General features: G+C 39.4%; 1 protein-coding gene across 5 annotated transcripts in view; it reads right to left on the bottom strand.

The window, feature by feature from the left end:
* Positions 1–11,954, bottom strand: part of OSBPL1A (oxysterol binding protein like 1A) — an 80,131-nt gene that overhangs the window by 35,365 nt on the left and 32,812 nt on the right. The window contains exon 1 of one of the 5 annotated variants that reach the window (XM_008636808.2): positions 11,925–11,948. The exons of the other annotated variants lie outside the window; for them this stretch is intronic. The gene's annotated coding sequence lies outside the window, so the exon portion shown is untranslated. Of the gene's footprint in view, positions 1–11,924; positions 11,949–11,954 lie in introns of those variants that run through there. 5 annotated transcript variants of the gene reach the window in all.

The raw sequence follows: 11,954 nt of genomic DNA, 5'->3' as shown, positions 1-11,954 counted from the left end.
ATAACCAAGGAATTAGAAAAATTCTGCTATAGTAGAACTGGCATTTTTCTGCAAACATCTCCTGATGCTTTCTGTAATAAAGTAAAGCAAATCAAACCTACCATTTGTTTCACACTACATCTATTCATATGAAACTGATAGTTTCCAGAGTCAGCTACTCCAACAGGACATACTATCCTGAAAGAACTTACAAAGCACTGCATTGTAACACATTACACTACAGAAAACCTGTCACAGAAAGCACTGGGAATCCAAAGCAAGAATTCTGTCCCTTCTTCTGGGATTTTTATACCAAATGAAATCTGAGGGTAGCAGTGGAAACACATACCAAAAAATCTGAGGCTAGGAGTGGAAACCACAACCTCAATGCAGAGTTTGATATGTACACAGTTTGTCTGTTCTAACAAGCTCATAGAATTGCAATTTTGCTGTCAGTACAATACAGTCCCTATTGCTAGTGCCTCCTTGCATAAGCCAGTCCTTTGCAATGTCCAGTTTGAACTAGTGCTGAGTAAACCTGTTATTCTTTTATGTTTAATGTAGAATGAGAACTAAAAAGTTTTACAGAGCCAGGCCTGCCTCCATGTCTTGAACAAAGGAAGAAATGTAAAGACTGAGTATTTTTCTCAAGGTGCATCTGTTTAGAAACAGAACAGTTCTACATATTTTGCTAGCTAATTTCAAAGCATGCTACTGCAGCACTAGTTCTACAGGACAGACTTCTATGAAAAGAGCAGTTAGACATTCTGCCACCTGGAATAGTACCGAATAGCTGCTTAAGCTACAACTGAAGTGAAAACTGAAACCAGTTGCTCTCAAAGAGAACTCACTCTGAAAGGTCTCAGTTTTAACCATACTTGAACTTCAACACAGGACGCTTTCCAGAAGGAAAACGGATTTTAGAAAAGGATTGACTTTTTACCTCTACTCATGGGGCTTAACTCCCACTAAGCAAATATTAGTATATTATATGAATATGTATAATCCTGCTTTTCTCTTAACTCTCCACTCCCAAAAAGCAGGAACAGTTCTAGTTTCAAAGTGTTTCTTTCCAAGTATGCCTCAGGTATCTGAGGCACTAGATAAAGGAACAAGTCATTTATGAATACTCCTATGGCACTTCAAAAAACTGCAAGTGTGACAGCTCACATTAAAGCAACAACAAAGTGGTCCCAAACAGATTCCCAAATCGATTTCAGGAACACATCCCCAGATTCCTAAAGCATGTAAATATTTTACACAAAACTTTTGGAGTTCTGATCTGTTTACACATAGGCCCTTCTACAAAGAACCTCTTGCTGACTCACTACTCCCCAGCACCATCAAGCGCAAGGGACTTGTGACAAATGTCTGCTGTATAAACATATGTTAAAGTCTTGCATCCTAACTCTTCATTTGCTGGAGTAAACTAGCTCCTGTAAACTTCATCTCAGCCGTGGCTCGTCCCAGGGAGCAGAGGACTGATCCAAAATAGGTCATTCTTTACTTCAGCCACTGTTTCTTCCTTAGGTTTTCCCTCTCTCTGTGCCATAAGCCTGTCTGTTACCTGGCTTCAGAGATCTATCAGATCCAAACCCAGCATAGTTAGAAAGTGAAAGTTACTTGAACTACTGCTACTGCAACTACTGAAAAGCAAAACAAGATGTGATCACTTAATCAAGGAGGTAAGCTGAGCTCACTGGTGATAGGCAAAGGGTTATTTACTGTATCACAAGACAGCATCAGTCTTCATCTCCGAAGTCCAGCCAGCTGACTCTACAGCATCAGAGGACCACATCTTATGGACATCATCATATTCAAAAGAGAAAACGCACTTGGAAGGTAAATGTAACAGCTGGCTTTCTTTCAGACCCATATACAGAAAACAGCACCAATACAGTTTCCTTTTGTACAAATGCTGAAAGACCCACATACACACAATCAAACCCCATACATACCAATTTAAAGTCCTGGTAATCTCCTCTCTTACATCCCAACCCAAAGTCTATAGAAGAAAGCAAAGACTTTGTAGAACAAGTCATACGACTGCCTCAGTCATTCCCAGATGAACACAAGAGTTCATTGTTAGTATACTATGAACATTCACATCAAAGTTCAAGAGGAGGAGTTTAGCAGGGCTGATTTGGAACAGCTACATTTCATTTTTCTGAGCACAAAGTTGTAGTATTTCCCTATATTTGATTTATTAATATAATCAAATTCTGCTAATGAAGGAAAGGAACAGGTATGATCATAAAACTTAGAAAAATACAGCGGAAGCACTAGTAGAAGCAAGAGCCAAGCTATCATCCCCACGGAAGAAATTCGTATTTTGGCAGGATCATGTTGACGCAGGCAGACATCTAGGCAGTAAGAGAACGGTTATTCAAGAGAAAAGCTGGAGATGCTGAGAGCACCTTTCTCCCAGCACCATGTCTAATATAAAAATTCATCATTCAAGACTGCTTGGAATAACAGTTTCTGAACTATCCACATGCTAGGGACAAGGCCTCTTTGCCTCCCACCTTTCCCTCCTAAGACACTAACACTTCCTCCTCAACACGGACCTTGCTGCCTTCCTTCCCCCCTCCTGTTTCCACATTTGGCTATGTCAAAGTCTGTTTACTGAGAGGCTGCTGAAGCACTGCAGTTTTAACCAGTGGAGAATGTCGCAGATCTCAGCCAGTAACCTGTCTAAGAGCACAGGAGAAAACTGCAAAGACTAATTTCTGATTGCAGGTTAGAAGGCTGGTTTTAGCTTAAATTCTCGGATTTAAGCTTTTTCATTAGAGAAACTGCTTTCTTCAAAGTGTTTCTGCACAGTCAAGACTTAAAAAGCTCTTTCTGGCTTGTTTCTAAAGTGAGACTCAATGGCAATTCCAAGTCTTCCTTTCAAAAGTATTTGTTTTTCACATTTTACTTAAACAATTTAACTGTAATCTGATAAATGTCATGAAGTCTGCTTAGGTTTGAGAGCTGCAGAAGTTGCCAGTCTCCAGAGCCCATTCTGTCCCTACTTGTGCTCCAGTACTATAATACTGATTAGTCAAATATCAGGAGCTCAAAGAAAAAGCCTTCTGATTTTGTCATTTTCTGTGAAGTATTGTTTCTATTCTGAGTAATGCTGAAATTAAATATGGCTGCTATTCACTCTTGCCAACACTAATGCCAAAAACAAGCTGGGACTCAATGACATCTGCAGTGATGCACATGTTTGGGAAGCGCATTTTGAGTTGCAGAGCTACAAGATTACCAGAGAAAAACCACACTGCAAGGATATTTCACTGCCCCAGTGAGATTAAGCATTTATGTTCTCAGAGGCATGTGCCACAAGTAACTTTACTCAAACTAAAGGCCTCACTGAAGCTGACCTATTACACTGATGCTAACAGAACCAGAACAACATATTGCTGGATACTTTCAGATCTGGTAGGGACAATTTTTTGTCTTTTCCCTTTGAGGGACTGGACATCTTTGAAGTTTGCTAGTCTCACAGAGACACCAGACTTTAAGACGTAAGGGTTTTTAAGAATGCATACAGGAAACATTTCCTTTTTATTCTTAAGGACTGTTTCGAAAAGAGATCTCGAGGCAGTTTTGATCTAACTACTTCCCTTAAGTATTCTTCCGCATACACCACTGATTACTTTGATCAACCCCTTTGTCATCTCTCCCCCATGCTTCTTCCCAGCTGGATTATGGCAAATGCATGCAATGTTTTCTCTTTTGAAGCAACTGTCATGTCCTTGCCATGTTTTTGTTGGCTCTTACTGGCTTACTAGTGCTGCTGGACTCAGTTGTTGACTCAGAGTGAAAACAGCTTCCTATTAAAAAAAATTAACACTTCTGAAGCTGTCTGTCTGTTCTACAAGCTCTGCACTGGGAATCTTGTTAATTATTCATTATTCATGAAGACTAACTGACAGGTTTTTTAAAAAGCAATTCCAAAACAAACATGCATGCTGTACAGCTGTTCTGCATTTCTGAAAAACTCAGATGTCTCAACTGCTAGTTTTTATTTCATTTTGGACACTAACCAAATTAAAGTGAAATATGTTACATAGGCCAGAAATCAACAGTGAGTTTTACAATACAATGCTGGAGTTCTGATCGCCAAATGAAATCCACCTTGGAAAGCATTCTTTACTGTGTCTGCTAGAGCCCAGAACACCCTCTTCTCACATTTCCAATATTAAAGAATCAGACTTCAAAGACCGATACAAATGCAAAAATCCCACTTCTACTTCAGATTTTAGGAGGACTTGGAGCATTAAGAAGATTGCCCCTTCTTAGGGATGATTGTCCTTTGAGACACTGTTTTTGTCCTTACTCCTAAGCAGGCAACAGCCAGCAGACTTCATCCAGGCCCTGGGTAGGTTGATAAGACATTTCCTGAAATTAGAGTATGTCACGCAGACATTTGTCCAGCAGCTAGGGCAAACAGACAAATATGCTCTGGAGTACGGAAATTCAATGCAGAACTAGATAATCCCATCCCAATACTCCCAATTAAGTGGAACAGATCTTTTCTCCTTACGAGCGTTCTCAAATACTTTTGCCCTTATACTATGGGAACTTTCTATTGTTGTGTTTGTTTGTTTGTTTTTTTCCAAGAACATTGCAGCAAAGCTATTTACTGTTAAGCCTTCTATTTACTCCTCCCCTATATGCAATCCGGTAGCATCTACAGTTCAGAGGAAAAAGAGACCCCAGATTAAATTTCTAATAAGTTCTTTTACAAACTTTTCCAATAAAACTCACTGGCTGCCAGAAGAAAACTTGTAGATTTGATGAAAGTTCTACGCTCTCCCCATCCCAAGCCGAAACAGAATCCAACAGCCTAGGATGACACATAATTTTTTAGATTCAATAAACTGCACGTGGGAAAAAAGACAATAGTAGAAAAGCACTGACCGTATATTATCAGCTGATCTTTGACACATGGTTCCTTGAAATTTTCTAACACTACTGTACTGGACTGCCCCTTAAGTAGTATTTGTATGTCTAAGGATTGCTCAAACTAAAGAAGAGAGGGCTCAGGGCAAATCTCATCTATATAAATACCTGAAGGGAAGGTGCAAAGACAACTACTCTTCTCAGTAGTGCCCAGTGGCATGACAGGAAGGAATGGGCACAAACTGAAAATCAGGAAATCCCCTCTGATTGTCAAACACTTTTTCACTGTGGTGGTGACAGAGCACTGACACAGGCTGCCCACAGAGGTTATAGAGTCTTGAAGCCTGGAGATACTCAAAAGCCATCTGGACAGGGCCAGGTGGCCCTGATTGAGCAGGAGGGGTGGACCAGAGGACCTCCAGAGGTGCCTTCCAACCTCAACCATTTCCATTTTTTTCTTCTGTGAAATTAGGGTTTAGGCCTTAGCCCAAAATGTCGCTTCAGAGGTAGAGGAGATACAGGTCAGATGAAGCTGTATTTCTGCTATCCATAGGCACAGATGCCTGCTGTCTAAGGTTTCAAGCTGTCTGAAAGGCTCAGACAGCTCATTTTAACCTCAATTTGATTTGTCTGACCTTGCAGCAAGATGTTTCACTGGAAAAACACACAATCCAATTTGGATGCATAGCACAGGATACACCCACAATTAATAATGTTCTTGGCATTTCCAGAAAGGCATACTACAGATAATACATGGATTACCACATTACCTAGAGGAGGTATACTATTATCTTGACAACTCAAGATTATTCCCCACCACAATGATAAAAACCTTGTTTATGGGTGTCCCATTAGTGCATGTCTATCAGGTAAAACCCACCAAGTTCCTGCAGATGCTTTTCTGCTACTGTAACCCTGCACAAGGCCTGGAGGCTGATGCTCTGACCAATTACACTGAATATTTCCAGACAAGGTAAGAATAGGTTTGTTCTCTCTACCCTTTATCCCACCATAGCTCTTGACTCAAAAAAAGGCATGTGCAATAGCGACACTATTATATTTCAAGATTAACAAGAAACTGTACTTCTATTTAAAGGTCAAACATATTTGAACAAGCTTTTGTTGTGAAAGCAGTTAGCTTTGCAACACAAAACTCTCTGAAGCAGATGAAAAAGTTTACAATCTACTTCTATGTTAAAAAGTACTCCTATGTTATGAATGTACACTGCAGACCCCCTTCAAATAGGCGTGCTCTAAAGCTATTCTCAAAGTGTCCTAGCATACCTATGGATCCAAGAGTTATTGCATTGATGTCCACGTTTTAACATTAATAATGCAGCACTGACAAGCATGAGAGGAGGGAAAACATTCCTATTCAAAAACAACTGAGTTCACATTCATCTTACAAATGGCTTAACATGAAGCTATGCAAGCAAAGCAAGCACATCACAGGTGTCACTCCCAAAGACAAGATATTCAGATGAGGGCTATGCTTAGAAATCAGATATTCAGATGAGGGCTATGCTGGGCATCTTTTCATACTGGACTCATCATGATATTCACAACAAATGGATACACTTTTTTTGTAAGAGGGCCTCTACCTTACCATGGCTTTGCAGCAACATTCAGTTCACTATAAATGAAGCATAGTTTGTTTTGTGTGTGCTAATCAACCAACCTGGACAGCATAGGCCTGTATTTCCCATTTGCACATAACACTGAACACATTTATTGTTAAAGTGCATTATTGCTGCAAGGAGAGTGATGTTAAGAACAATACAGGCAATATAGAGAAAAAGTTTACTAACATTCCTTTATGAACGGGCATGGCATGTACCTTCAAGAAAAACTACAGCACCAGTGATTTACTTTCAGGGTGTAAATACTTTCTAAACACAGCTCATTTACCAATTCTAGTGATAGTCTCAGTGACTCAGCAGCTAGCATTATGCTAAGGCATTTCATCACTGGACAACAGAGCAAGAAGAGATAACACACTTCTGAATACTAATATTAAAACAGATAAAGCTTTTAAAGTCACTGGTTGTCTGGGGGGCTGGGGAGAGAGGCCAACAAGTACACATTTGGTCACAAGATTAAAAAAATCAGACAAGAGGTCAAATTTCACAGTTGCTTACCTTGACTATAAAAATGGTATCAGCTCTAACAAGTCAGAATAAAAAAAGTGCAAAAAGCAGTTTTAGTTGAAATACCATGATTGTGACCTGGTCAAGCTTAGGTTAAAAACAAAAACCACAATGGACAACATGCTCTTCCATAAGCACTAATACTGTCTAAACAGGAAATCATCCATTTTACTCTTCACAGGTAGAAGACCCCTGTATTTCATGGGACCAGAAGTGACTAAAATAAACCAACTAAAAAAAACCCAGAAAGAACAGCAGAAAAGTTTAGATTCGGTCAATCTCCTTTATTCAAGAAAAGGCTACACATGGACAGCTTAGTAGCCCATAAGGCAAAAGACCCGGTATCACTGATGTTTAAGGAAGCCAGCAAAACTAAAATATACTAAAATGCCACCACATGACAAATTTAAGATGATTTTACAACTGTTAAGTGTCACAAAGCTTTAAGTTACTTATGCTGCCCAGAAACACTGCCTTTAAAACAGCTTCACACAAAATACACACATAATAAAGAGTTAAATATTCTGTCTCCCTCAAAAGCATGTGCTAATATCCAGTACTGGATAGGCTACATTAAATTTATTTTTCATATGTGTAGAAATTAATTTTAATTATTACTCTAAGAAAATAGCTTTTATGAGACTTACACAGGAAAAAAAGGCCTTATTTTCTTTTATATTAATTTTTCATAAATTAAGTTTCAAGAAAGAGAGGTCAAGAAGAACTGTACATCTCCAGAGAATTAGTAAATGTGCGTGACCACAGTTATCCAGTTCAGTGTTCCGATGTTTTATGCAGCTGAGACACAAAACCAGACCACTCAGCCAGACGGTGACTGCAGTCAATTATCTTATACACTTGCATGCAAAATCCCAGCAAACAAAGTTAACAGGCATGGTGCTATGCAGAGAGGTTCAGCCTTATATCCTGCTTTTTTGCTGCTTCATTTTTTTCCTGAAGTGTTACCAGTCCTTAGCTGACAATACACTAACTGGCTGGGAGCTAACAAGTTTTAGAACTTTGCTGTTCAACCATTCTTCCAAAACACATCAGGTACAAATTAAGCCAGAATACGGAAAACAAGCTGATCAGTTTTACATGCCATGATGACATCACAATGACATCAGAAGAATAAAAGTGTGCACCTTTTCACTCCAGTTTGTTTTTTAAGCATGAGAGGAAAACAAACAATATTCTCATAGCACTAAGTAGTGAAAACACTTAGAGAAGATATCCATATTATACATTTCTTTTCTGTTTGTCTCCATCAGCTTGGAGACAAGAGCATAAATTTGCAAATAAATTCATAGAAAACAGAATTCCTAATTCATATTTGAGAAGTAAGGAATAGTACTCTGTCAAGTACTATTCCATTAAACTTGATTGCTGCTTTGTCTTTTCTCCCTGCAGCCTCAGCTAAGACTGTTTTCTCAATGTTTTTGCATTAAAAATTAAATACACAAACAAGTGGTAGACAAGACCTTAGAAGTAAACCTCAGAGCAGGAGCTGCAGAAGCACATTAAGGAGGAGCCTCATTTCAAATCAGTGTGTTTTTTACACTGTGTTTCCCCAGAGGCCCATGAATGGATTCCAAGTTAGTTTACACGAGGCTGCTTAACAACAACTGCCAACAAAACACACATCTACAGGCCAAGCTTTGAATAAGCATTAACCCACTATGGAAAGTGCAAGAACAAGTTAGCAGTGGGCCTCCAGTTGGGCTACACAGTGAGGAGCAGGGAATGCTTTCAGACAAGCTGTCTGACCAGCTTCCATGCAGGCTCTTTGAGCTACAGGTCAGCAGGACTTTCCTCATTGCTAGAAGTCAGTATGTCACTTTCTGTACTTTGAAATTAACCTTTTTACTTGTAGCTGGGGATATGTTGTATCAGCAATCTTGAAGAAAACAAATAAAAAACTGAAAATCCCACAAAACTACCAAAAAGGTCTCCAGAGTTGGGACCCTGCTGTACTAGAAAGACCAGAAGCACTTGCCTTTTATCCTATAGTAACATCTGCGTGTCCTTCTGTGAGCCAGAACCATCTTTCACCCAGAAGCCTTTCCAATACAGCACTTGACCAAGGATCTTATCAACTGCTTCAAAACCTATCAAGTGCTTCAAAAAAAGCACTCTGTCAACACACATAATACCCTTTCATAAAAGAACAGCAGTAATATTTATTTATCTTTCCCCTGAATGGAAACTCGGTATTTCTTATTTTAAAAAGCTTCTGTCTGGGCTGCTGCTTAGCTTCACTGCCCACTCTGGTGACCTATTGAATCTTGGCTGCTCTAGGAAAATCTCAGAAAAAAGAAGTTATGTTCTTTAATTCCCCTACCTCTGAGATAGTTTCACTAAGATGCTAAACTCCTTCCTCTACTGGTAAGGACATTGTCTTCATAGATCTGTAGTTAGCTTGATAGCTGCAAGACTTCAGTACACTGGTGGAAAAAAAAATGCTTCCAGAGGAAAAACATTTTGCCACTCACAAACATCTCACTATTAAATTACTCCAAATTTAATATCTTCACTATAGAGCTTTAGCCCGGAGGAAAGACATATACAGCACCCAAAAATTAGTACAGCAAGAATCATCAAGGCATGAGTAGAACTGTCGACATTCTAGCAGGAGAAACAACCTTCCAAATGACTTCCCTGTCGGCAGCTTTGTACTCTTATACACTGTGCCTGCACAACATTCCACAACACTTTATATCCTGTGCTCCACTGCATAAGGGAAAAATACCAGTCTTTATCACAGAGCCCATCTTAGCATAGAGAACCTTCCAATGAACTTGAAAACCTTCAAACAAGAGTCAAGTTGCACTAGGTATTTTTAGTACATTTCTACTCATTTGGTGGAGAAGGGAAGAAACAGGATCAAGTCAGTTACTGACCCAGAGTAAATAAAGGTTTTCTTGATGCAGGTACACCTTGATACTCTCAACATCAAACAGCTCTTCCTGTGTTTAGTCCAATCATCAACTGTCTGAAAACTGTTCTTCTTTCCACAAGTGTACAACCTGAACAACATTCCAGTTGTTCAGGGCATTGCTGACAGGCCTTGACACACTGAGGTTTTCCCTTGGTCTCCGCTACTCTCAGCAAGAGCTGAACAGAATGGACAACGTAATTCCTTTGTGCTCCTTGATTGAAAGGAATAAAAATAAAAATTAAAAAATAGGGCTGTCACTTGTTTCTAAGCACAAAGAGAAAAGATCAGAGAAACAAAGGCACTGGTTTTATCACCTGAGGGACTATGGACTCTGTTGTTCTAGGTCTAGTTCAATAGCCAACCAATACATGATCCCCTTACTAGACCTAACTCAGGAATCTTATCATTAACCTCTTTCTTAGCTTCTCTGATTTCGAGTCCCTCACCCCTCTTCATCTCTCCCCCCAAGACCTTATAGAGGTTAATGTAGCTGATGATATTGCCAGCTGGAAGAAAAAGACTGCTGATGGATGCCAGGACTTCTCTAGCAGATTTGCTCAGGGTGCCTTTATCGGCATTTCTCCCTTGACTGGAGAGTGTCATCACTGCTCTCTTCACCCGCATCCCCACAAAGAAACAGATAATAGAATTTCTCATTAAGGAGTCATCTGGACATAGGCTACAGGTACCTTCTTCATTCACAGTACAGTAAGGTAGGAAGAAGGTTTAAGTGATAACAGCTACACTCATAACTGTCTCCCAGAAGACAAATCAGAAATATATTAAAGACAACAATTTGCATGCCAAAGAGCATGCAAGCATTCACTCACAAGAACACACACAGACACATCTAACCTATTCCACATCTAACCACATCTAAAGACATTCAATTGTTTCCAAGAAATCGGAAATAAACTAAGGCAGTACACTGAACTTCCAGAGACTGATATTTGCCAGTTGAACTGTGTGCACATTTTTTATTTACAGGATGTGCATACAAGAGATAGCACATTACGCCATGGTAAAGATAACTAAGTTCAAGGACTATGACCCACAGCATTTTGATATTAAAAAGTTTCTGTAGAAGAGATAAGCTTAACTGGTTATTCTTCATAGCTGAATATACAACTCATTTAATTCAAAAAATGAAGAAACCTTCCCTGAATTCCTTATCTCATCAGCTAAGGTTTTTCACCAGCTTGTAAACAAGTCCTCTTTTTAAGACAAAAACAAACCAGAAAGAAAGACAACACCTGCAAAGCCACAGACAGACTACAAATGAAACCAGCTTACAACTGCTATCCGTTCTACACTCATGCAATACGAGCTCTTAATTTACTGTTACATATAACCCTTGATGGTAAAAGTGAAACTTAAGAGCCAAGATACTCATCTGCACACTTTACCTAGCACTGGTTAGTGAAGAAGCAAGGTAAGAAAAGTAAAAAGCTAATTTCTTTAAATAAATAAATAAATTTTTTTCTATCGATTTCACACAGCTTCAGCACAGGTAGTTCAAGTACTAGAGATGAATTTTAAACTCATTCAGAAAATCTAGCAGAGAGAATAGCATGAAAAGAACCTTAAGTTCAACTCCTTCTGCAACTACATAAAATAACTCAGGACACAAAAATTACTAGAATCAAACTGCTTTAGGAATGTAGGTTCTGATATTTGCAAGAAATAGTCCAAGGCAAATCCTGCCTTGAAACACTACTAACCTTGTGCCAAAGTCACTGCAGAAAACGTTTCAAGTTGTGCTGGCTGGCTCCGACATCAACGCCCCAGTAAACACTCAGATTAAAGAAACAAAGTTACATTCCCTTTTGCCCTCACATGTTTTAACTATTCGGCAAAAAGTATCTGTGTTCGTATCTGCTTGACACTGAAGGGTTCATCCCAATGTCAAGAAGGAAGCAGAACCACAGAACAGCAGCCTCCAGCCCATCACGCACGCTACATACCGCGGGACGATTTCGGGCAGGCACCGTTCC

Source organism: Corvus brachyrhynchos, unplaced genomic scaffold, assembly GCF_000691975.1.
Source record: "Corvus brachyrhynchos isolate BGI_N302 unplaced genomic scaffold, ASM69197v1 scaffold106, whole genome shotgun sequence".
NCBI classification, from domain to species: domain Eukaryota; kingdom Metazoa; phylum Chordata; class Aves; order Passeriformes; family Corvidae; genus Corvus; species Corvus brachyrhynchos.
This window is presented reverse-complemented; position numbering and strand designations above follow the sequence as displayed.